The sequence below is a fragment of the Culex pipiens genome, chromosome 1, assembly GCF_016801865.2.
Source record: "Culex pipiens pallens isolate TS chromosome 1, TS_CPP_V2, whole genome shotgun sequence".
Lineage (NCBI taxonomy): Eukaryota > Metazoa > Arthropoda > Insecta > Diptera > Culicidae > Culex > Culex pipiens.
In genome coordinates this window covers 38,966,547-38,976,826 of record NC_068937.1, presented here as the reverse complement: position 1 = coordinate 38,976,826, position 10,280 = coordinate 38,966,547, and the positions used below count along the sequence as shown (strand labels likewise).

The following is a 10,280-nucleotide window of genomic DNA, read 5'->3' as shown; positions in this document are numbered from 1 at the left end:
TCCCCCGTGTTCAATTTTCTGAAAACATTTCATTATTGCTGTAAAATTGATGATAAAATTACATAGGCCTCTTAAAAAAGTTAACAACATGCGGGATCGATTAAGCCCTTTGCGTTTTATCGCCTTTGTAAACATTGGCGAGTTTCATTTTCCATTTGGGCCCTATGTCAAACGGCCAAACACAACTTCAGGATTTGTTTTTGTTGTGCTTTTGTATTTTGGCCTTGCAGGCCAAACCAAAACAAATTGAGATTTCGTGTTAGGTCTTTTGCACCAAAGTCATTTTTTCCTCGTTTTACGTAATTTTTTTTTTTAATTATTTACAAACCGGTAGTGTGGCAGGCTTACAATGTGGGGAGAAGGCTCTGGCGATGCGGTTCGGGTAAAACAAGGCGGACGAGCTGTTCTTCGGGAAGCAGATTCCGGTCAAGGTGTGCATAGAGGACAAGTTCTTCGAGGAGATTGAGAAGCTGGACTTTGAGAATGTTCCGGAATCGCAGCGGCTGTACATTAACAACTGTGTGGAGAACACGACGCACGGGGAAATTACGGCCCTGCTGATTCCGGGCTCGATCACGAAGAACACAAAGCTGGCGATCACCAATGCTGCCTAGTTCAAGGTGGGTTTGAATAACTTTGATTGAGTTACAGTGGCTAATTGAAACGATCGTTTGAAGGGAACCTGGCAGAGCAAATTCAAGCCCGAGGAGACCAAGAAGGAGATCTTTTACGTTTCGAACGAGCGCCAGGAGTTTGTTGACATGATGCACGTCGAGGGAACCTTCAACCATGGTGAGTAATATAAAATCAACAACTGTGCTGTCAAATACCTAACCGGTTCGTCCCTCCACCAGCCGCCAACGAGAAGCACGGCTGCCACATCCTGGAGCTGCCCTACACCGGCCAGGACGAAGCGTCCCGCGTTTCGATGTTCGTGTTCCTACCCCCCACCGAATCCAACGCACTGACAAACTCCTTGCCCGCCTCACCTCGTCGCCGAACATCCCCTGCGGGGCAATAACAAGGGCATTATTTCCGCGTCCCGTCGACATGAAGACCGTACTGGGCCGAGGCATGGGCAAGCTGTTCGAAAATTCGGCCAACTTCTCCGGCTTCTCGAAGAAAGTCCAGGTCGGCGAAGTGCTGGTAAAGTTCAAGATCACCGTCAACGAGGAGGGCATATTATTGGGATTGGGATTTTTCGTAATGAATAACAAATGTGAACGGGATTTCTGAATAAAATAAAATCAAATTTTTCAGTTGATTGGTTTAGTTTATATGAGTAAATAGTTTATATTAGTTTATATGAGTAAACTTCCAGTAACCAAAGTACGTCGCGGAAGAGTTCCACCTGAATAAAACATTCGAGTGGTTGATCGGTGATGCCAATAACAAACTGTCTGGAACCATGTCCAAAGACAGCGGGGAAGAACGAACAATGAACAGCTGTTTGCAAGAAGCAAACGGTCGTGGACTCAAGGGAACGTCCGTTGGTCACGTTTGAGTTGAAGTTTAGCAATGTCTGCCGGAACAACGACGGGAAGCATTCGTCAGTTATGCGGCCGGATAGCAAGCAGGAATGTCTGCTTAAGGGTTTCGACCTGGACAGCCGTAAACCGGAACAGTGGATCGGAGATTCCTAGCTTTTTCTAAATAAATAAATAAACAATTTTAGTTATTGCTATATAAACTGCTTTATTTAGGACCGCATCAATGATCAATAAAAGATTCTTCAAAACTGCTAGTTCGGCTCACTCACGTATTTGAGCAAGCTCTTCAAAACGGCAAGCTTTCTTGAGAAAGTTCAATCGGCTGATCTGTGACCGTTGGCATGTCCGGCAATTCTGAATCGAAAGTCTTCAGCACGAGGATCAATTTTGTAAAAAAAAAAACTACTGCAGGTGCTTGCTAAACCAAGATTGGCTCGCATTGATCATTCAGTTTTGGTCGATTGTACCGGCGACTAAAGTTTTTAGCCGCTCCAGCTTGGTTACATCCACGGCACCCACGTCGTCATCCAGCAGGAACCGTTTCCGCTCGAAAAAGTCCAACTGCTTCTCCTTCTCCTCACTATTCTTCCCTCTTCCTCCTCCGTACTCTTATCGTACACCTCACTCCTATTCTTGGTCTGCTCACGCTGCTTCTGCTTGACCCACTCGATTTCCTTCTCCGTGTCCGAACCGGACAATTCGTACGTCGGTGGCTGTTCCGCGTCCTCAACGATCGCCACATCGTCCAGATCGTAATGCGCCATTGCTTCCTCGATCGTTCCCTTACGAGGAGAGAGGGTGAACTCCCATGGCCAGCGCCTGATTCCGTAGGTTGGCCTGTTCCGGATTTTGAGTCCCGCTAATCACGAGCACCACCTTTTCAAACAAATCGTTTATTGACTTGTACGTCACCGGCTTTCGCTTCCGCTCTTCATCTTCTTCCTGATCTTGATCCTTGTCCAACTTTGGCTTCTTGATGTCGGATGTTCTGTCCCGACTGGCAGAGCTCATCTTCTCCGACGAAGTTTCCGGTTCGTCAAAGAAAAAGTTCTTGAACTTGGTCACCAACGTTGCTCGCGTTCCTCCTTGGCGTCCTTTTCACGATGCTTCCGGGCACGATCTTCGGCTAGCTTGTGATCCTGCATTTCGTTTAGCTTGTCGTCGTCCTTGTCGTACAGCAGGGCGTCCCGGTTGCGGTTCCGAGGCTTCTTCCTTCTCGTCATTGTCGTCAAAGAGTCGTGAATTCGGCTTTGGCGTGATTTTGGTCATCATTTTGGCTGGTTGTGGAGAGGCCAACGAATTCCGGATGGCCGCCGGCGTCGACGCGTCCCGAATCTCGCCGCCATTGACGTTGCTAACCTAGCCGGAGTCGTTGCGGGTTTATTCGCGACGGGTTGCGAGTCCGCACCGGATCCGATTTCTCCCGGAGCTTAAACCTCCCAAGTTGAAGCACCTTCGAAGGCTTCTTCTGAACCTCCTTCTGAATCAAATAACCTTAACCATCACTCCTTGGCCACCGGCTCGACCAGTTCCTTCGCCGTGAAGTATCGCACCCGGCCGCTGTTGGTCGAGTTGCGGCTCTCGATAAGACTAATAAACGGTGGCTACTGAAGCGTCCAGCATCATTTGAGCTGCTTCTGGAAATGAAACATAAAATATCGGTTAAGACAAAACAAAAACTTACTGAACCAAAATCAGAACTATTTATTGATTGTTTGATTGCAAGGGTGAAAAGGCATTACCAACATCAATAGAATCTTGATGACACAAGAGGGGAAGGAATTGACCAGAAATGCCCGATTTTTCAAATTTTCAGCTAAAATTGAAGTTTTGAAGCAAAAGACCAATGTTGGTTTCGTTTTTGTTTGCAAACAACATCGTGTTTGTCCCTGGGACTAACACGATTCCAAAACAAAACAACCCAGTTTCCACATTGGACCTTAGCAGCACAGGTCTATCAGGATTTTAAAAACAAACAAGGTATCATTGACATTGGCCTTTTGGAAAATATATTTTTTTTTCATACAAAAATCGAACTTTTAATACTTTTTTCGATATGTTGCGATAGATTAAGACACTAAGCATCGTTTGCAGAGAAAATGTGGTTTGTTTACATTTTCGACTTAGGGCCTTTTACATTGTTTTGCTTGATATTGTTCTACCAGTTTTGTGTATCGTCCGGCAATAGTTTTGTTTTTGTTTTTTTTCATCTACGGGAGCTTTCGCGCGGTCCCACCTAGCGACGTTCGTTTTCTTTTGTTCCCACGGGAGCTGTCAAAAAGCTCGCGCGCTCGGGCGGTTGTTGCAGGAAAGCTTTCAAGTCGGACTAGAGGACTTTTCTAACGGTTTGTGCGTGCTGCGATAATTTTGTTTTATGGTGAATTTGTATGTTTTGTGGTCGACTCGGTTTTTGTTCGTCGTTTTGTTTACTACAAGATGACTAGGATGACAGGAGGTGTTCCGTGACAGCATGAGGAATCTCAAACTGCTCGTGATTGAAGACCGGCAGCTGGAAGACTGACGCTGCAAAAAGGACTAAAGGATGTTTCAGAAAATTGGTGAGATCTATCCAAACTGAATCTTTCAATTGTTGCATACTTTCTGATCATTATTAAATACGCGCTAATCCCTGTTATGCATTATGGGATTGGAATTTTAAAGATCGAGAATCCTTCTGATTCTTGCTTCTATGTTTAGGTGGGGCCAGACAATGCCAATGTCCTCGGAATAGGACCGCAAGGAGCTCTGTCATTCTGAAATGGGTCATTGGAAGCAGCGCGAGGATTGGACCACACACACACACAGTTTATTATTGACACTTTACCATAATTTGGCATTCGTGTCATCGTGGCAATTCCGTTTGAGTGGAATTATAAATCAAATGTTCATTTATTTTGTCAATCAACCGTTTAAATAAAAAAAATGTTGAAAAATATTACTTTTCGGAACCAGTGCTGTACAGTTCAACTTTTCAGCATCCATTTCAGTGCATTCAGCATTTATTTTGAAAAGTGTTACTATTCGATTCTATTATTGTAGGTTCAGAAAAGTAGGCTTTTTCGTCGTTCCAGAATGACAGGAAAAGTGAGTAGTTTCACGACGGAATTGCAAAAATGGATTTTTTTTGGAAAAGTGAGAAAATGTCCTGTATTATTTATTGTCCTGTCCATTGGGTTTAAATTGGCAAGTTCTCAGATATTACTAAATATAGTGGACTCTCTGGCTGTCGATTTTTTCGATATCATTTACTCCAGCTGTCAATATTTTTTTCAGTCCCTTCAAATAGATTGTTTTGATTTTTCGTTCTATAATTTAATAACTTCCGCCCTCGACGGTCCCATCAATATCGATAACGAGGGATCAACATTTAAAAAAACATTGCCGAAAATTTGTAATCATTTCGAGACAATGTGGACGTGATTTCTGATTCTGCGATAAAAACAAAATCCATGAAAATCACAAATTTGCGTCTCACGGGACAAGATATTGCAATTTCCTTACCAAAACTATTTCTAAAATTTTTTTAGTAAAAATACAAAATAAAACACTTCCACTGATCTATCCACTAGCCACCTCACCATGCATAACAAATCTGGCCGATCTTGCACAGTGGGTGATTTTAGCATACATATCTCTCTTCACTGCGTAAACTCTGACCATTCAAAAGATAGCAACTAATCTTTCCAATTCACACACCATCTCTGCTCGCGAACCCCCCATGAATATTGCCTCGGGGGCACGATCCAGCTGGCTGCTTTCCGCCAGGCCGGCACTAATCGAAACCGACAGCTGGAACCACCGGAAGAAGTCAACTCGAGTTAGAGTGAGGGGGGGGGGACTTTCGGAATGAGAAATCAACCTAAAACATTTTCTTGTTTTCACTGATTCAATCAAATGTTTATTTTCAAGTTACGTTTTAGTCAACCTACTAATTTTGATTTAGTTACAAAAACGTCTATTCCATTTCCTGATAGCGTAACGATCTTTTCAAGATCTCCATTTAATCTTATCAACACATTTGCTTGCTTATTTGATGGCCATAGTATGACTTATTCTGTTTGATTTGAAAGAATTGCTAATTCTTCTAAGAAAACTAATACAACCAGTTGCAACTTCAAGGAAACCCGAATTGAAATTTCTCTAAATTACCTATTAAAGATAGAGTCAAACTAGAGAAATTTCCGTCCAAGTTTTCAGTGCAACTGCGTGCAAAAAAGAACTAATTTCTGTACAAATCGATATGTAGAATCGTTTCAAAACAGTACCCGCATCAAGAACGAAACAATTCAAAAGTTCACAAATCACAACTTAACAAAACTCAGAAACAAAAAGTGTATTCAATAAAAACCCGTCCAAACCTAACCCGTCAATTGCTTAGGTACTGTTGCTGACCCCACCTGCTCCACCACCCCCGCCACCGAGGTCCACGTGGCGCGCAAAGAGCGTGGCCGAATCGATCGTGGTGGCGGAAATCTTCCCGTCCACAAAGTGTCCCCGGATGTGGGCGGCAAACTCGGCCTGGCTGCCGCAGTCCTGCCGGCACAGGAAGCAAAAGTTGCCCCCGTTGTTGGCGTTGTTGTTGCCACCACCACTGTTGACGACCTGCTGCAGCAGATGTGGGGGCGGCTGATGGCTGGACTGGATCGTCACGATGCCACCCTGGTGCGGGATCACTATGCCGTGAGAGCCCGCGGGGCCGTTGCCCGCGATGGTGGAACTGTAGAAGGTCTGGAATGAAAATGTTTTAGAAGTTTTAAATACAGTAGTTGTTCGGTAACTGGGCTGCTTTTTAACTGGGCGCTCGATAACTGGGCTGTAGCCCACTTAAAAAGCAGACAAACGTCAAAAAACCAAAACAAACCGAAATGACCGAGGGGTTAATGGATGCCAAGAGCCTGTTTAACCAATAAAAAAAACTGTTTTCATACTTTTATTTAATTTCAAGTCACAATTAAAGAAATATGAAAAGTAAGCATTGTAAATAAATTTGAGAATTTTTTATGTTTATATTTCATCAGAAAAATATTATGCATCGGTGGTCCCCTGGTTATTTTTCGTTCAGCCCAGTTAGCGAGCAGCATTCGGTCACTGGGCTACGTTCTCAGCCCAGTTACCGAACAACTACTGTAAATAACAAAACATCAAACCAATTATTTGATTTTATTTTCAGAAACTTTCGAAACATTTGGCTATGTGAGTTTCAAAATTGTTTATTTCTAAAGTTTTTTTTTTTAGAAAAGGTTCGATAAACATTTTTTTTTGTTTTTTTTTTTGTATTTTTGAAGCCGCTTTGAGTCAGGGGTAATCCAAAAAGCAAATAGGGGAAATCTACCCTTTCCAATCAAACACCTATCTTCGTCATATGGAGAGTTTGATGCTCGATTAAAGCTCCAAAAATACTATTTGGGCTATAAACTTACCAGCAACAGCACCGCCTCGAGTAAGCACGCAAATGTATGCCACTTACTGGCCAAAAAGATCACATTTAATGCACTTTTGATCATAATTTGTATTTTGCGAGACCACTTCTCATCATTTTGTTGGCACACACAGTGACACACACGAGAATCCCTCAAACGCTTAATGAATATCGCCAAAATTAACTTTTCACTTTCGCTTACTTTTTCACGGCGCTTAAGATATGAAATTGCTTCCAACTACCGGCAACATGTTCTTTTGATCATTAGTAAGGCACTCACTTGAAGAATAATCCCGAAAAATGTAATAAATTAGCAAGCGCCATCAAAAAAACAAACGCGCCAAGTCGTTTGACGTTTCAATTTTAACTTTGAATTCCAATCGAAGGCTGAAGAAAACCGAGCGAGAGACGAAGGCAAAAAAGAACAAAGGCTGGCCGTCAACACCACCAGCAGCACAGCAAGCGATGCCAGGAAACTTTCCCTATAAATGCCACTTTTCGTGAGTGTTCGTTTGAACTGTCAGCGCAAATGGCAACACTCGACAGAGTGTTGGAAGAAAAAAGAACTAAGCCGATATTAGAAAAATGGGCGTGGCCCAATGCATTCGCCTCGATTAGAATACCCTAGGGAATTTCTTTTTGTTAAATGCTTGGTAAAGAAATAGAATAACTTTTAGTGAAAGTGAAAATAAACAGAAATGTTCACAAAAACTTGCTCTACTCGTTGGTGTACTTGGTTTTAGTAAAATTCAAGGGAGACTCTAGATTATCCAGCCTCATTCAAACACGACCGCTTATTAGGATTAAAATGGGTAGATTTCCCCTATTGGAAATTTTGTTTATCGGACCTTTGTAAACAAAAAAAAGTAAATCTTTCCCTGTTCCTGAGGGGAACACCCGTGAAGAGTATCGGGGCTGGCATTTACAAAGCGGATTCAGTGACAGTTTATTAATCAACCTAATGTTAACATGTTAAGGTCAATGTTAACATTCCATAGGTTGTCTTCCTAAGGTGTCTTAATGATAAGGTCCAGTTTGTGACGATACACTACCTTTCCTTAACTAAGCAATCGAATCTAGAAGGGGAATAGATCGCCAGTTGTGTTGGTCCGAGCCGGGATTTGAACCCCGATCTACCGCTTACGAGCAGGGATGCCACATTTGAAGATTTTCTAGCACAGGCTCAATGCTCAAACGTATTGTTTTGCCATGTTATTCGATGATTTTCAATCAAATGTATTACTCACGAAAAAGATAACAATGTTTTGCTTCTTTTGCCAAAAACAGATTTGTAAAATATTATTTTGCCATCAAGTTAAACTCATTTGCGTTTTTGTGATGTGCCCGAAAATCTTCAAAATCTGCCATGCCTGCTTACGAGGCGGAAGCGTTACCACTGGGCTTCGTGTCTCGGTGTACACAAAACTCTAGATTTTATTAAAAGTTTTACATTTTTGATCATAGGGGAAATATACCCAATTTAAGCCTAATAAGCGGTCGTGTTTGACTAATCCAGGAAAATCTGGAGTGTTTCTTGAAATTTACTAAAACCAAGAACACCAACGTGTAAAGTAACTTTTTGTGAACATTTCTGTTTATTTCCGAAACGAAACTATTGGCACTACGCCCCCCGGGGCATGGCCTTCCTCTAACGTGGGATTTCTGCTCCAGCGCCTCTGACGAGACAGGAGAAACCGGGACCGACGTTTTACTTCACCATCCGATAGAAGCTCAGTGGATAAGGCGGGAATCGAACCCGCGTCTCATAGCATCATCGGGATCGGCAGCCGAAGCCGCTACCCCTGCGCCACGAGACCACTTTTACTAAAATTTATTCTATTCTTTTTATTGTACGATCAGTTCCTAGCTGGACTCGGTCGCTGGAAACGACCGGCGACTCAACGAACGACGAAATAGGCGGCGGGCCAGATGCGGGCATAAAAATGTCAAAATCTCTTCCCTCCTCACTTCGTCTCACAATCCAGCTGCAGCTTTGTTGACAAACAAACGGAGCACGCGGTCGCATGATGGCGGCATCGAGCCAGAATTAGGGGTGATCATGTGATTGAAAGACTTTTTCATGAAAAATAATATTTTTCCGACCGAATAAAAAAATTGCGAGCATGTTCAAACAATTATTCCTGATGTCGGAGAAGTGATAAAAAAGCAAATTTTTAATCCATAATTTACAAACACTACAAATTGAAATTTTTCACTCCAACTGGGAACCCCTAGGTCTATCTACGACCGTTTCCCAGGGATGCCAGATACACAGATTTGTCTGTGTTTCACAGACTTTTGAGCTTGTGTCAGACATTTTTTGAGGTGCACAGACTTTTAAAAAACTTCATTAAATTAATATTTAGTAATCTTTTTTGTCGATACTTATTTCGTTAGTCTTTAAATGCTTAAAAACGCAATTTTTGATGGATTTCAATGACTGTGCATTGATATATTTGAATTTTAGACAAATGCACAGACATACACAGACTTTTTTACAGACATTTTAAAAAATCAAGTGGCATCCCTGGTTTCCAATGACCGTGAGAAGATGCCAGAAAATCCAGCTACGAGCTAAATCCACAATACAAGCATTAAAAAAATATTTCCCAAATGTATTCTTATCAGACGAGAATGCATTGAGCCACGCCCATTTTCCTATTTTCAGCTTAGTTATTTTTTCTTCTAGCGCTCTTTTGGGTTTGCTTCGTGCTGCCAAAATTGATGAAATTGATGAACTCACGAAAAGTAGCATCTATAGAGAAATTTTCCTGGCATCACTGGCTCACTCCAACCACCCTTTGTTCTTTATTTGCCTTCACTTCTCGCTCGGTTTTCTTCAGCCTTCGATTGGAATGGGTCGTCAAAAGTCAAACGTCAAAAGACTTGGCGCGTTTGTTTTTTTGATGGCGCTTGGTAATTATTTACATGTTTCTGGATTTTTTTCCAAGTGAGGCGCTAAACCATGTTCAAAACAACATGTTGTCGGTAGTTAAAAGCAATTTCATATTTTAAGCGCTTTGAAAACGTTAGCGTAAGTGAAAAGATATTGATGGCGACAACAAAATGAGGAGAAATGGTCTCGCAAAATAAAAATTATGACTAAAAGTGCATTAATTTTGATCTTTTTGGTCAGTAAGTGACATACATTTGGGTGCTTACTTGAGGCGGTGCTGTTGCTGATAAGTTTATAGCCTAAAAAGTATTTTTGAAGCTTTAATCGAGCATCAAACTCTCCATATGAAATAGATAGGTGTTTGATTAGAAAAGTATATTTTAACTAGGGTTAATGGAATTCAGAACCAATTCACCATATTGGACGCCATCTTGAACATTTATGTTTTTCTTTGAGAATAAGAAAAAACAACAGA

The 10,280-nt window shown here is 41.9% G+C and overlaps 2 pseudogenes; one reads left to right on the top strand and one right to left on the bottom strand.

Moving 5' to 3' along the window:
• Window positions 1-324: 324 nt before the first annotated feature.
• On the top strand, window positions 325-1,305 carry LOC120414759 (serine protease inhibitor 88Ea-like; annotated as a pseudogene).
• A 621-nt stretch (window positions 1,306-1,926) lies between these two features.
• LOC120414854 (uncharacterized) lies at window positions 1,927-10,235 on the bottom strand (annotated as a pseudogene).
• Between the last annotated feature and the right edge of the window lie 45 nt (window positions 10,236-10,280).